Raw genomic sequence first — 16,037 nt, 5'->3', positions numbered from 1 at the left:
TTGACAATCGGCCCAGTAGTTTCGGAGTTAGTAGTGGGGGGGGCAATGAAGAGCCCCCTCCCCGCGATAGAGCGCGTTATACGCAGACCCCAGTTTGGCAAAGGTTTGCTTATGACGTCAAAAGTCGGTGACCTGAATTGACCCGAAAATCGCGGTTGGTGTCAAACGATACGGCTTGAATCAAAATTCAGGCATGCCAAGCTCCATCTCTGTATCACCGTGGCATTCGGAGCTATCGCGAAAAAAAAAATATGGAGGGCGGTACCCCCCCCCCCCCCCCTCCCCCCGGCCGGTGTGGGGGTAAGTGCCGCTTTTGTCTCGAGATTTGACGGGGATCATTTCTCAGTTGTGCCGACTTTCAGCTGCCCTTCTCACTCATGTGTTTGGTGTCATCGTCCTTTACATATTGCTTGCGAGCCATTTGCTTGTTGTAGCCTATCGGTACTTGGCGGTGTTTTTGGTGGTCACATAAGCAATGAGACTGAGCAGCGTCATTACTCAAGCCATCCGCTTGGCCAAAGGCAATGACTGTGGTGTTTGAGGCTTGTCAGTGCCAGAGTTGTGACGTCATCTTTTATGTTACAGATAAAGGAGGTGAAGGTGGACAGTTTCCGTCGGCAACGACCATACCATGCTCAAAATACCAGTTCCCGTCCGATCACTGAAGTCAAGCAGCATCGGGCCCGGTTAGTACTTGGATGGGTTACGCCTGGGAACACCGGGTGTCGTTGTCATTTTCGCTTCTTCAATGGTGGCCACTTGGGCTATTATCCCTTCACTGTTTATGCTCTTTGCGACATGGCCCGTGCCCTGCACACTGTACAGGTCTTCTATTTATTAGGACTCGATAAAGTTTCTTTTTACATACTGGTTCTAGCTGCATGTCATTTGAAACGGGACTGTAACCATCGAAAGACGTTCAACGAAGCTTAACGGGTCGACATCGCTATGTTGCCAAAAAGCAGTGATATGTCCTCTCACTTAACCCTCACCGTACCTATTGGCTTCTACATACGCGTCGGCTGAGGGGGAGGGGATGGCAGGTTACGAACGCCCCTTCGCTGTTCCGCCCCTGGTGGAGCTAGCGCGTCACGAAAAAAAGACGGGCGTGTGCGCCGTTACGAGACGAAGAGATTGGTACCCAATTTTAAGATCGTCGGTCAACCGGTGACCTCTGAGGTCAGGTCAAGTGTCCTAAGGTACGGTTCCGTTTTTGGTGAATAACTTTGCAAAAAAACGGCCGCTGAGCCGCGATTTTGGCAGCATCGTGCTCTCCTCGCTCAGTCGCGTCGAATTAGATACCGTTTGTTTGGGTGAGGTCCCCTTAGGGTGTTGACCCCGGGTCACCGTCAGCTCAGCGCCCCAACGTCACGAAGTTGGTCGAAGGAGGTCATGACCCATCTCCTTCGATTCGCAAGCCTCCCCGAGTCCATGGGTGGCTTTCCCGAATCGCTGGATCAATTTGATCGGAAGTTATTGACAAAAAATTAATATGAGCCTAATGACGTCATAAATGACGTCAGGCAAGGTCAACATTGCAAAAGAGACGCATCGAGCTTTACAACGAGTGCATGAAATCACGATTCTTTGTAGTTAATATAGTTGGAAGTCCCTTCATTTTTCCCCATCGCCTTGTAATTGTGAGGTCACGAAAAAAAAACTGAACTCATATGACCTTAAGGAAAAATCCGAGTGATACAAGTTGAGAAACTCGTAATGGATACTACATCCTGCAAGTTTCATATCTCTGTGAATGCTCCTCCGCCAGAGAGGGTGTTGCGAAGTTGCGACGTTTTAATTCCTGGCCCACTTGTCGGGGGGGGGGGGACATTCGTAACCCCCCTCCCAATTGTCTGAAATAACTTCAAAATTGCATGACGTATCGACACTAAACGTACAGCAACTTTGGGTGCATCAATTTGACACATTGTATCGAAATATGATCGTAGCTACCATCGGTGGGCCGGAAATGACGTCAGAGTGACGTCATGTTCAGCCGATTTCGACTCAAAACCTTGAACCACGGCAATCGCTCCCAAGAGCTTAGTTTTTAAGCTAGATGTTCTTTCTTTGCATGAGAGGACTTAGAATAGACTGGGCTATCCAACTGCTATCTCGGATTTTACAAATGTTGAAAATTTTGAAAATTATTCACTTTCCCAGTCTCCGTGTAAAATTTCAATTTCAAAATTTGACCTTTTTACCTGAAAGTGAACTGATCTGAGCAAATTCAACTCAAAATGACCTCGAATGACACAAACCACATCAAATTCGAAATATATAGCCTAAATGGACCATAAAACATATGTCATGTGACCGACGCATGCTATAATATTTCCGTGACCCGTGATGACCTGACCTGACCTTAAAATCAAAGTACATGTTTGGTACCCTCAGGGTATCTAAAGCATCTGTTCACGAGGGTGTAAACCAACAATTAGCCGGATATGACTTGTAGACGGCGGTCAAAGCTCAAATTGTTAACAAGCCAAAATCATAATAATTTTTACACTGAACTCTGACGTCACCGGTGACCTCGAGGTCAATGAAATTATGTTTCTTTCGTTAGTTTTTCCAGGGCTATCAGAATTTGTTTGAATTTTGACAATCGGCCCAGTAGTTTCGGAGTTAGTAGGGGGCAATGAAGAGCCCCCTCCCCGCAATAGAGCGCGTTATACGCAGACCCCAGTTTGGCAAAGGTTTGCTTATGACGTCAAAAGTCGGTGACCTGAAATGACCCGAAAATCGCGGTTGGTGTCAAAAGATCCGGCTTGAATCAAAATTCAGGCATGCCAAGCTTCATCTCTGTATCGCCGTGGCATTCGGAGCTATCGCGAAAAAAAAACTATGGAGGACGGTACCCCCGCCCCCCCCCCCTCCACGGCCGGTGTGGGTGTAAGTGCCGCTTTTGTCTCGAGATTTGACGGGGATCATTTCTCAGTTGTGCCGACTTTCAGCTGCCCTTCTCACTCATGTGTTTGGTGTCATCGTCCTTTACATATTGCTTGCGAGTCATTTGCTTGTTGTAGCCTATCGGTACTTGGCGGTGTTTTTGGTGGTCACATAAGCAATGAGACTGAGCAGCGTCATCACTCAAGCCATCCGCTTGGCCAAAGGCAATGACTGTGGTGTTTGAGGCTTGTCAGTGCCAGAGTTGTGACGTCATCTTTTATGTTACAGATAAAGGAGGTAAAGATGGACTGATTGCGCCGGCAACGACCATACCATGCTGAGAATACCAGTTCCCGTCCGATCACTGAAGTCAAGCAGCATCGGGCCCGGTTAGTACTTGGATGGGTGACCGCCTGGGAACACCGGGTGTCGTTGTCATTTTCGCTTCTTCAATGGTGGCCACTTGGGCTATTTATCCCTTCACTGTTTATGCTCTTTGCGACATGGCCCGTGCCCTGCACACTGTACAGGTCTTCTATTTATTAGGACTCGGTAAGTTTCTTTTTACATACTGGTTCTAGCTGCATGTCATTTGAAACGGGACTGTAACCATCGAAAGACGTTCAACGAAATTGCTTAACGGGGCCGAGACATCGCTATGTTGCCAAAAAGCAGTGATATATGACCTCTCACTTAACCCTCACCGGACCTATTGGCTTTCTACATACGCGTCGGCTGAGGGGGAGGGGGATGGCAAGTACGAACGCCCCTTCGCTGTTCCGCCCCTGGTGGAGCTAGCGCGTCGCAGAAAAAAACGGGCGTGTGCGCCGTTACGAGACGAAGAGATTGGTACCCAATTTTAAGATCGTCGGTCAACCGGTGACCTCTGAGGTCAGGTCAAGTGTCCTAAGGTACGGTTCCGTTTTTGGTGAATAACTTTGCAAAAAAAAAAACGGCCGCTGAGCCGCGATTTTGGCAGCATCGTGCTTGCCTCGCTCAGTCGCGTCGAATTAGATATCGTTTGTTTGGGTGAGGTCACCTTAGGTTGTTGACCCCGGGTCACGGTCAGCTCAGCGCCCCAACGTCACGAAGTTGGTCGAAGGAGGTCATGACCCATCTCCTTCGATTCGCAAGCCTCCCCGAGTCCATGGGTGGCTCTCCCGAATCGCTGGATCATTTTAATCGGAAGTTATTGACAAAAAATTAATATGAGCCTAATGACGTCATAAATGAAGTCAGGCAAGGTCAACATTGCAAAAGAGACGCATCGAGCTTTACAACGAGTGCATGAAATCACGATTCTTTGTAGTTAAGATAGTTGGAGGTCTTTTCATTTTTCCCCATCGCCTTGTAATTGTGAGGTCACGAAAAAAAACTGACCTCATATGACCTTAAGGAAAAATCCGAGTGATACAAGTTGAGAAACTCGTAATGGATACTACATCCTGCAAGTTTCATATCTCTGTGAATGCTCCTCCGCCAGAGAGGGTGTTGCGACGTTGCGACGTTTTAATTCGCGGCCCACTGGTCGGGGGGGGGGGACATTCGTAACCCCCCTCCCAATTGTCTGAAATAACTTCCAAATTGCATGACGTATCGACACTAAACGCACAGCAACTTTGGGTGCATCAATTTGACACATTGCATCGAAATATGATCGTAGCTACCATTGGTGGGCCGGAAATGACGTCAGAGTGACGTCATGTTCGGCCGATTTCGACTCAAAACCTTGAACCACGGCAATCGCTCCCAAGAGCTTAGTTTTTAAGCTAGATGTTCTTTCTTTGCATGAGAGGACTTAGAATAGACTGTGCTATCCAACTGCTATCTCGGATTTTACAAATGTTGAAAATTTTGAAAATTATTCACATTCCCAGTCTCCGTGTACAATTTCAACTTCAAAATTTGACCTTTTTACCTGAAAGTGAACTGATCTGAGCAAATTCAACTCAAAATGACCTCGAATGACACAAACGACATCAAATTCGAAATATATAGCCTAAATCGACCATAAAACATATGTCATGTGACCGACGCATGCTATACTATTTCCGTGACCCGTGATGACCTGACCTGACCTTAAAATCAAAGTACAAGTTTGGTACCCTCAGGGTATCTAAAGCATCTGTTCACGAGTGTGTGAACCGTCAATTAGCCGGATATGACTTGTAAGACGGCGGTCAAAGCTCAAATTGTTAACAAGCCAAAATCATAATAATTTTTACACTGAACTGTGACGTCACCGGTGACCTCGAGGTCAATGAAATTATGTTTCGTTCGACAGTTTTTCCAGGGCTATCAGAAGCTGTTTGAATTTTGACAATCGGCCCAGTAGTTTCGGAGTTAGTAGGGGGGGGGGGCAATGAAGAGCCCCCTCCCCGCAATAGAGCGCGTTATACGCAGACCCCAGTTTGGCAAAGGTTTGCTTATGACGTCAAAAGTCGGTGACCTGAAATGACCCGAAAATCGCGGTTGGTGTCAAACGATACGGCTTGAATCAAAATTCAGGCATGCCAAGCTCCATCTCTGTATCACCGTGGCATTCGGAGCTATCGCGAAAAAAAAATATGGAGGGCGGTACCCCCCCCCCCCCCTCCCCCCGGCCGGTGTGGGGGTAAGTGCCGCTTTTGTCTCGAGATTTGACCTGGATCATTTCTCAGTTGTGCCGACTTTCAGCTGCCCTTCTCACTCATGTGTTTGGTGTCATCGTCCTTTACATATTGCTTGCGAGCCATTTGCTTGTTGTAGCCTATCGGTACTTGGCGGTGTTTTTGGTGGTCACATAAGCAATGAGACTGAGCAGCGTCATTACTCAAGCCATCCGCTTGGCCAAAGGCAATGACTGTGGTGTTTGAGGCTTGTCAGTGCCAGAGTTGTGCATCATCTTTTATGTTACAGATAAAGGAGGTGAAGGTGGACAGTTTCCTTCGGCAACGACCATACCATGCTCAAAATACCAGTTCCCGTCCGATCACTGAAGTCAAGCAGCATCGGGCCCGGTTAGTACTTGGATGGGTGACCGCCTGGGAACACCGGGTGTCGTTGTCATTTTCGCTTCTTCAATGGTGGCCACTTGGGCTATTTATCCCTTCACTGTTTATGCTCTTTGCGACATGGCCCGTGCCCTGCACACTGTACAGGTCTTCTATTTATTAGGACTCGATAAGTTTCTTTTTACATACTGGTTCTAGCTGCATGTCATTTGAAACGGGACTGTAACCATCGAAAGACGTTCAACGAAATTGCTTAACGGGGCCGAGACATCGCTATGTTGCCAAAAAGCAGTGATATGTCCTCTCACTTAACCCTCACCGGACCTATTGGCTTTCAACATACGCGTCGGCTGAGGGGGAGGGGGATGGCAGGTACGAACGTCCCTTCGCTGTTCCGCCCCTGGTGGAGCTAGCGCGTCGCAGAAAAAAAACGGGCGTGTGCGCCGTTACGAGACAAAGAGATTGGTACCCAATTTTAAGATCGTCGGTCAACCGGTGACCTCTGAGGTCAGGTCAAGTGTCCTAAGGTACGGTTCCGTTTTTGGTGAATAACTTTGCAAAAAAAAACGGCCGCTGAGCCGCGATTTTGGCAGCATCGTGCTTGCCTCGCTCAGTCGCGTCGAATTAGATACCGTTTGTTTTGGTGAGGTCACCTTAGGGTGTTGACCCCGGGTCACCGTCAGCTCAGCGCCCCAACGTCACGAAGTTGGTCGAAGGAGGTCATGACCCATCTCCTTCGATTTGCAAGCCTCCCCGAGTCCATGGGTGGCTTTCCCGAATCGCTGGATCAATTTGATCGGAAGTTATTGACAAAAAAATTAATATGAGCCTAATGACGTCATAAATGACGTCAGGCAAGGTCAACATTGCAAAAGAGACGCATCGAGCCTTACAACGAGTGCATGAAATCACGATTCTTTGTAGTTAAGATAGTTGGAGGTCTTTTCATTTTTCCCCATCGCCTTGTAATTGTGAGGTCACGAAAAAAAACTGACCTCATATGACCTTAAGGAAAAATCCGAGTGATACAAGTTGAGAAACTCGTAATGGATACTACATCCTGCAAGTTTCATATCTCTGTGAATGCTCCTCCGCCAGAGAGGGTGTTGCGAAGTTGCGACGTTTTAATTCGCGGCCCACTGCTCGGGGGGGGGGGACATTCGTAACCCCCCTCCCAATTGTCTGAAATAACTTCAAAATTCCATGACGTATCGACACTAAACGTACAGCAACTTTGGGTGCATCAATTTGACACATTGTATCGAAATATGATCGTAGCTACCATCGGTGGGCCGGAAATGACGTCAGAGTGACGTCATGTTCGGCCGATTTCGACTCAAAACCTTGAACCACGGCAATCGCTCCCAAGAGCTTAGTTTTTAAGCTAGATGTTCTTTCTTTGCATGAGAGGACTTAGAATAGACTGGGCTATCCAACTGCTATCTCGGATTTTACAAATGTTGAAAATTTTGAAAATTATTCACTTTCCCAGTCTCCGTGTAAAATTTCAATTTCAAAATTTGACCTTTTTACCTGAAAGTGAACTGATCTGAGCAAATTCAACTCAAAATGACCTCGAATGACACAAACCACATCAAATTCGAAATATATAGCCTAAATGGACCATAAAACATATGTCATGTGACCGACGCATGCTATAATATTTCCGTGACCCGTGATGACCTGACCTGACCTTAAAATCAAAATACATGTTTGGTACCCTCAGGGTATCTAAAGCATCTGTTCACGAGGGTGTAAACCAACAATTAGCCGGATATGACTTGTAGACGGCGGTCAAAGCTCAAATTGTTAACAAGCCAAAATCATAATAATTTTTACACTGAACTGTGACGTCACCGGTGACCTCGAGGTCAATGAAATTATGTTTCTTTCGTTAGTTTTTCCAGGGCTATCAGAATTTGTTTGAATTTTGACAATCGGCCCAGTAGTTTCGGAGTTAGTAGGGGGGCAATGAAGAGCCCCCTCCCCGCAATAGAGCGCGTTATACGCAGACCCCAGTTTGGCAAAGGTTTGCTTATGACGTCAAAAGTCGGTGACCTGAAATGACCCGAAAATCGCGGTTGGTGTCAAAAGATCCGGCTTGAATCAAAATTCAGGCATGCCAAGCTTCATCTCTGTATCGCCGTGGCATTCGGAGCTATCGCGAAAAAAAAAAACTATGGAGGACGGTACCCCCGCCCCCCCCTCCCCCTCCACGGCCGGTGTGGGTGTAAGTGCCGCTTTTGTCTCGAGATTTGACGGGGATCATTTCTCAGTTGTGCCGACTTTCAGCTGCCCTTCTCACTCATGTGTTTGGTGTCATCGTCCTTTACATATTGCTTGCGAGCCATTTGCTTGTTGTAGCCTATCGGTACTTGGCGGTGTTTTTGGTGGTCACATAAGCAATGAGACTGAGCAGCGTCATCACTCAAGCCATCCGCTTGGCCAAAGGCAATGACTGTGGTGTTTGAGGCTTGTCAGTGCCAGAGTTGTGACGTCATCTTTTATGTTACAGATAAAGGAGGTAAAGATGGACTGATTCCGTCGGCAACGACCATACGTCGGCAACGACCATTCCTTGTGTGATTCATTTGTCTTTGTGTTTCACAATGTTTGTTCGTCACAGCTTCTTGCCCTCTTCTCTTACGAATGTTTTATTAACGCCAATTGTAAAGGACAAAAATGGAAAATTGAATGAGAAAGACAACTATAGACCGATAGCTGTGGCAAGTGTTTGTTCCAAAATCTTGGAAAGAGCCATTCTTAACCGTTGTTCTGTGCAGCTTCGTACCGGTCATCACCAGTTTGGTTTTAAAGAGCATCACTCAACTGATATGGCTATTTATGCCTTGAAAGAGATCACGGACTATTATTTGCGTAACGGTAGTCCGGTGTTTATATGTTATCTCGACGCGCGGAAAGCGTTTGATCGTGTTAACCATTGGACTCTGTTTGATAAATTACTTGATAGGGATATTGAACCTCACTTGGTGAAACTAATCTCTTCTTGGTATAGGACTCAAGAGTTTCAGGTTCGTTGGGGTAAGTCCGTGTCCGAAAGCTTCTATGTTTCTAACGGTGTCAGACAGGGTGGCATTTTGTCACCCTTCCTGTTCAATGTTTACACAGATGATCTGTCCACGGCTCTCAATCGGAGTGGTTACGGATGCCACTATCTGGGTAGCGTGAATCATTTATATTATGCAGATGATATGGTGGTGTTGTCTCCGTCCCCATTTGGCCTACAAAAATTGCTAAATATATGCGAGAGCTATGCGGTGAATCATCATATTCTGTTCAATTCCAAAAAGTCTGTTTGTATGGCAATGTTACCTAAGAGATTTTGCGACATGACCTTACCCACGGTTTTTCTCTGTGGCCAGATTCTGAACTTTGTCAATAATTATAAGTATCTTGGGTATCTAATATCTTCTGACTTCGTCAGAGCGGACGATCCTGAGATTCGACAGCAGTATAGGTTGCTATGTTGTAGAGCTAATTCCCTTATTCGTAAATTTGCTTTGTGTACGCACTATGTGAAGAAATACTTGTACGATATTTACTGTTCTAATATTAGCAACATGCACCTGTGGCATTCCTATCACATGTCAGATTTGAGAAAGTTTAAGGTCTGTTTTAATAATGCTGCCAGGATGTTTTTTGGTTACGATCGATATTGCAGTGCCTCGGAAATGTTTGCTCAGCAGAATGTAGATGGCTATGACGCGGCTCGCCGCAAATCGTTGTGGAATTTTTTGTCTCGAATAAGCATGTCAGAAAATCGTATCATATCCACGTTATATCATAGTGACTTGGCATGCACATCATCTATGAGGAAGTTGTGGTCAAGAGCTCTCTATGGCTGGTGACTGTCATTGTTGTACCCATGTGTAAAGTGTGAATATCCCCTTCATTCCCATTTGTGGACCACGGGTCTGTAAATAAAGTATCTCTCTCTCTCTCTCTCTCTCTCTCATACCATGCTGAAAATACCAGTTCCCGTCCGATCACTGAAGTCAGGCAGCATCAGGCCCGGTTAGTACTTGGATGGGTGACCGCCTGGGAACACCGGGTGTCGTTGTCATTTTCGCTTCTTCAATGGTGGCCACTTGGGCTATTTATCCCTTCACTGTTTATGCTCTTTGCGACATGGCCCGTGCCCTGCACACTGTACAGGTCTTCTATTTATTAGGACTCGATAAGTTTCTTTTTACATACTGGTTCTAGCTGCATGTCATTTGAAACGGGACTGTAACCATCGAAAGACGTTCAACGAAATTGCTTAACGGGGCCGAGACATCGCTATGTTGCCAAAAAGCAGTGATATGTCCTCTCACTTAACCCTCATCGGACCTATTGGCATTCTACATACGCGTCGGCTGAGGGGGAGGGGGATGGCAGGTACGAACGCCCCTTCGCTGTTCCGCCCCTGGTGGAGCTAGCGCGTCGCAGAAAAAAACGGGCGTGTGCGCCGTTACGAGACGAAGAGATTGGTACCCAATTTTAAGATCGTCGGTCAACCGGTGACCTCTGAGGTCAGGTCAAGTGTCCTAAGGTACGGTTCCGTTTTTGGTGAATAACTTTGCAAAAAAAAACGGCCGCTGAGCCGCGATTTTGGCAGCATCGTGCTTGCCTCGCTCAGTCGCGTCGAATTAGATACCTTTTGTTTGGGTGAGGTCACCTTAGGAGTTGACCCCGGGTCACGGTCAGCTCAGCGCCCCAACGTCACGAAGTTGGTCGAAGGAGGTCATGACCCATCTCCTTCGATTCGCAAGCCTCCCCGAGTCCATGGGTGGCTTTCCCGAATCGCTGGATCAATTTGATCGGAAGTTATTGACAAAAAATTAATATGAGCCTAATGACGTCATAAATGACGTCAGGCAAGGTCAACATTGCAAAAGAGACGCATCGAGCTTTACAACGAGTGCATGAAATCACGATTCTTTGTAGTTAAGATAGTTGGAGGTCTTTTCATTTTTCCCCATCGCCTTGTAATTATGAGGTCACGAAAAAAAAACTGAACTCATATGACCTTAAGGAAAAATCCGAGTGATACAAGTTGAGAAACTCGTAATGGATACTACATCCTGCAAGTTTCATATCTCTGTGAATGCTCCTCCGCCAGAGAGGGTGTTGCGAAGTTGCGACGTTTTAATTCGCGGCCCACTGGTCGGGGGGGGACATTCGTAACCCCCCTCCCAATTGTCTGAAATAACTTCCAAATTGCATGACGTATCGACACTAAACGTACAGCAACTTTGGGTGCATCAATTTGACACATTGTATCGAAATATGATCGTAGCTACCATCGGTGGGCCGGAAATGACGTCAGAGTGACGTCATGTTCGGCCGATTTCGACTCAAAACCTTGAACCACGGCAATCGCTCCCAAGAGCTTAGTTTTTAAGCTAGATGTTCTTTCTTTGCATGAGAGGACTTAGAATGGACTGTGCTATCCAACTGCTATCTCGGATTTTACAAATGTTGAAAATTTTGAAAATTATTCACATTCCCAGTCTCCGTGTACAATTTCAACTTCAAAATTTGACCTTTTTACCTGAAAGTGAACTGATCTGAGCAAATTCAACTCAAAATGACCTCGAATGACACAAACGACATCAAATTCGAAATATATAGCCTAAATGGACCATAAAACATATGTCATGTGACCGACGCATGCTATAATATTTGCGTGACCCGTGATGACCTGACCTGACCTTAAAATCAAAGTACAAGTTTGGTACCCTCAGGGTATCTAAAGCATCTGTTCACGAGTGTGTGAACCGACAATTAGCCGGATATGACTTGTAAGACGGCGGTCAAAGCTCAAATTGTTAACAAGCCAAAATCATAATAATTTTTACACTGAACTGTGACGTCACCGGTGACCTCGAGGTCAATGAAATTATGTTTCTTTCGTTAGTTTTTTCCAGGGCTATCAGAATTTGTTTGAATTTTGACAATCGGCCCAGTAGTTTCGGAGTTAGTAGTGGGGCAATGAAGAGCCCCTCCCCGCAATAGAGCGCGTTATACGCAGACCCCAGTTTGGCAAAGGTTTGCTTATGACGTCAAAAGTCGGTGACCTGAAATGACCCGAAAATCGCGGTTGGTGTCAAAAGATCCGGCTTGAATCAAAATTCAGGCATGCCAAGCTTCATCTCTGTATCGCCGTGGCATTCGGAGCTATCACGAAAAAAAAACTATGGAGGGCGGTACCCCCCCCCCCCCCCGGCCGGTGTGGGTGTAAGTGCCGCTTTTGTCTCGAGATTTGACGGGGATCATTTCTCAGTTGTGCCGACTTTCAGCTGCCCTTCTCACTCATGTGTTTGGTGTCATCGTCCCTTACATATTGCTTGCGAGCCATTTGCTTGTTGTAGCCTATCGGTACTTGGCGGTGTTTTTGGTGGTCACATAAGCAATGAGACTGAGCAGCGTCATCACTCAAGCCATCCGCTTGGCCAAAGGCAATGACTGTGGTGTTTGAGGCTTGTCAGTGCCAAAGTTGTGACGTCATCTTTTATGTTACAGATAAATGAGGTGAAGATGGACAGATTCCGTCGGCAACGACCATACCATGCTGAAAATACCAGTTCCCGTCCGATCACTGAAGTCAAGCAGCAACGGGCCCGGTTAGTACTTGGATGGGTGACCGCCTGGGAACACCGGGTGTCGTTGTCATTTTCGCTTCTTCAATGGTGGCCACTTGGGCTATTTATCCCTTCACTGTTTATGCTCTTTGCGACATGGCCCGTGCCCTGCACACTGTACAGGTCTTCTATTTATTAGGACTCGATAAGTTTCTTTTTACATACTGGTTCTAGCTGCATGTCATTTGAAACGGGACTGTAACCATCGAAAGACGTTCAACGAAATTGCTTAACGGGGCCGAGACATCGCTATGTTGCCAAAAAGCAGTGATATGTCCTCTCACTTAACCCTCACCGGACCTATTGGCTTTCTACATACGCGTCGGCTGAGGGGGAGGGGGATGGCAGGTACGAACGCCCCTTCGCTGTTCCGCCCCTGGTGGAGCTAGCGCGTCGCAGAAAAAAACGGGCGTGTGCGCCGTTACGAGACGAAGAGATTGGTACCCAATTTTAAGATCGTCGGTCAACCGGTGACATCTGAGGTCAGGTCAAGTGTCCTAAGGTACGGTTCCGTTTTTGGTGAATAACTTTGCAAAAAAAACGGCCGCTGAGCCGCGATTTTGGCAGCATCGTGCTTGCCTCGCTCAGTCGCGTCGAATTAGATACCGTTTGTTTGGGTGAGGTCACCTTAGGGTGTTGACCCCGGGTCACGGTCAGCTCAGCGCCCCAACGTCACGAAGTTGGTCGAAGGAGGTCATGACCCATCTCCTTCGATTCGCAAGCCTCCCCGAGTCCATGGGTGGCTTTCCCGAATCGATGGATCAATTTGATCGGAAGTTATTGACAAAAAATTAATATGAGCCTAATGACGTCATAAATGACGTCAGGCAAGGTCAACATTGCAAAAGAGACGCATCGAGCTTTACAACGAGTGCATGAAATCACGATTCTTTGTAGTTAAGATAGTTGGAGGTCTTTTCATTTTTCCCCATCGCCTTGTAATTGTGAGGTCACGAAAAAAAACCTGACCTCATATGACCTTAAGGAAAAATCCGAGTGATACAAGTTGAGAAACTCGTAATGGATACTACATCCTGCATGTTTCATATCTCTGTGAATGCTCCTCCGCCAGAGAGGGTGTTGCGAAGTTGCGACGTTTTAATTCGCGGCCCACTGGTCGGGGGGGGGGGACATTCGTAACCCCCCTCCCAATTGTCTGAAATAACTTCCAAATTGCATGACGTATCGACACTAAACGTACAGCAACTTTGGGTGCATCAATTTGACACATTGTATCAAAATATGATCTTCGTAGCTACCATCGGTGGGCCGGAAATGACGTCAGAGTGACGTCATGTTCGGCCGATTTCGACTCAAAACATTGAACCACGGCAATCGCTCCCAAGAGCTTAGTTTTTAAGCTAGATGTTCTTTCTTTGCATGAGAGGACTTAGAATAGACTTGGCTATCCAACTGCTATCTCGGATTTTACAAATGTTGAAAATTTTGAAAATTATTCACTTTCCCAGTCTCCGTGTAAAATTTCAATTTCAAAATTTGACCTTTTTACCTGAAAGTGAACTGATCTGAGCAAATTCAACTCAAAATGACCTCGAATGACACAAACCACATCAAATTCGAAATATATAGCCTAAATGGACCATAAAACATATGTCATGTGACCGACGCATGCTATAATATTTCCGTGATCCGTGATGACCTGACCTGACCTTAAAATCAAAGTACATGTTTGGTACCCTCAGGGTATCTAAAGCATCTGTTCACGAGGGTGTAAACCAACAATTAGCCGGATATGACTTGTAGACGGCGGTCAAAGCTCAAATTGTTAACAAGCCAAAATCATAATAATTTTTACACTGAACTGTGACGTCACCGGTGACCTCGAGGTCAATGAAATTATGTTTCTTTCGTTAGTTTTTCCAGGGCTATCAGAATTTGTTTGAATTTTGACAATCGGCCCAGTAGTTTCGGAGTTCACTGAAAACACTTTGGAAGAACGTTAAGAACGTACAGGGGTATTTATACCCCTGTGGGGTAAAATGTTATGCCACCGTTTTTCAGAACCCCCATGGCTCTTCACGTAGACGGCTTTGCATTCTCATCAAAAGAATCCACACGATTCTTCCAAAGACTCTTATGAGGTTTAGGGTTTAAAATAAGAGCGTTCTTAGCACCTAGATAAGAACTCCAAAGGGTCTGTGAAGAAGTCCCTGAGGTTTATAGGGACACCACCCTGTGTTCTGAATATCGGTTGTAGAACCCTTTCAGTTCTATTGCAATACTGCAAAATCCCCGTTCATTCCTCTATTGAACCTCCCATGCATGGCTATCGACCTGCGCCGTCACATCTGCTGCGCAAACACAGTACTTGATACACCTTAAAATGTATTTACCTTCCTCTTTACTCTGAGCAATCAGCCTGCAAGTCTCCAGTCAGGAACAACCAGCCCGCAACCAGCCCATGCGATCAGCCCGCAACCAGCCCGCATTCAGCCTGCGATCAGCCCGCAATCAGCCTGCACTCTGCAGGAACGCTTTCCCCTCGGCCGTGTCACTTGCCTTACACATCCAAGCCAAAGAACTCCACAGCCTTTCGGGCATGTTAAATTATTCAGGTTGATTCCTTCACGCTCAGGGTTGCTTTCTGTACAAATATGAACACATTTTTAGCTTTAGCAAGTGGATGTTTTCCCAAACACAGTATATATGCGCTATCGCCCATGTCAGCAGCCGGGTGGCGATATCGCATTCTCCCAAATCACATACAGTTTCTCCTTCCACCACCAGCTTCAAGCCAGCGTTTTCGACGATGTCGACGTCTCCGCACGCCAGGACGCTCTCCTCAGACTCCAGGGCCTCAATCAGAGCGGAGATGGCCTCGTCCCCTAGAATGAAGAATCGGGCGGATGCGTTATTCAACAGGCAGGGAGTAAAGAAACTTAGATTGACTTCAGATACCATGAGCCTACTCCAAAAATTAAATAATGCACTTAACATATAAAGTGCAGCTAGATAAAATATGGCACTAATCAGCAAGAACATATGTTTATTAAAATCAGCCAAATTTATACCTAAATCAGTTAACCCCAAAATGGCAAGCTGATTCTATTCCTGACTTATCTTCATTTGGAAGATTTGTCTAAATACCACATGCATGATTTAAGCTATGGGGCATTTATACAACATATACCTAAATACTTACTGCATTGATTGGTCTTGCATATGGACTGTCTTCATCCAATGCATTCATCCATGCATTCGAAGAGCGTTGTGATATTGCTTATTATTGTCAATCACAAGTAATATAAATAATACACAACACTTGACAAGCCAAAAGTTAACCTTATTTCAGTTCTTCAATATTCGATTACTTGCCATTCACCCAATCTTGCACCAGCCGCTCGTCACTGCACAAAGCGTGATCCAACGCGATTGAAAAATGGCGATCGGTTCCGGTGGACGCTAGAACGTGGTACCGCGGGCGTGGTCTTGATGAAAGCCATTACACTGATTAAACCACAACCCCTTCTTCTTAAACCCGATG

The 16,037-nt window shown here is 46.2% G+C and overlaps 3 non-coding genes and 2 pseudogenes across 3 annotated transcripts; all 5 read left to right on the top strand.

Moving 5' to 3' along the window:
• Positions 1 to 616: 616 nt before the first annotated feature.
• Positions 617 to 734, top strand: LOC122376970 (annotated as a pseudogene).
• A 2,477-nt stretch (positions 735 to 3,211) lies between these two features.
• Positions 3,212 to 3,330, top strand: LOC122376966. Its single transcript, XR_006255725.1, has one exon. It is a non-coding gene; the product is annotated as a 5S ribosomal RNA (ribosomal RNA).
• A 2,491-nt stretch (positions 3,331 to 5,821) lies between these two features.
• On the top strand, positions 5,822 to 5,940 carry LOC122376967. The gene has a single exon (XR_006255726.1). It is a non-coding gene; the product is annotated as a 5S ribosomal RNA (ribosomal RNA).
• A 3,910-nt stretch (positions 5,941 to 9,850) lies between these two features.
• Positions 9,851 to 9,969, top strand: LOC122376973 (annotated as a pseudogene).
• A 2,475-nt stretch (positions 9,970 to 12,444) lies between these two features.
• Positions 12,445 to 12,563, top strand: LOC122376977. The gene has a single exon (XR_006255732.1). It is a non-coding gene; the product is annotated as a 5S ribosomal RNA (ribosomal RNA).
• The last annotated feature ends 3,474 nt before the right edge of the window (positions 12,564 to 16,037 follow it).

Source organism: Amphibalanus amphitrite, unplaced genomic scaffold (assembly GCF_019059575.1).
Source record: "Amphibalanus amphitrite isolate SeventyFive unplaced genomic scaffold, NRLGWU_Aamphi_draft 002430F_arrow, whole genome shotgun sequence".
In the NCBI taxonomy this organism is placed as follows: Eukaryota; Metazoa; Arthropoda; class Thecostraca; order Balanomorpha; family Balanidae; genus Amphibalanus; species Amphibalanus amphitrite.
Note: the sequence above shows the minus strand (reverse complement) of the source record. Positions and strands in the feature narration are given on the sequence as shown.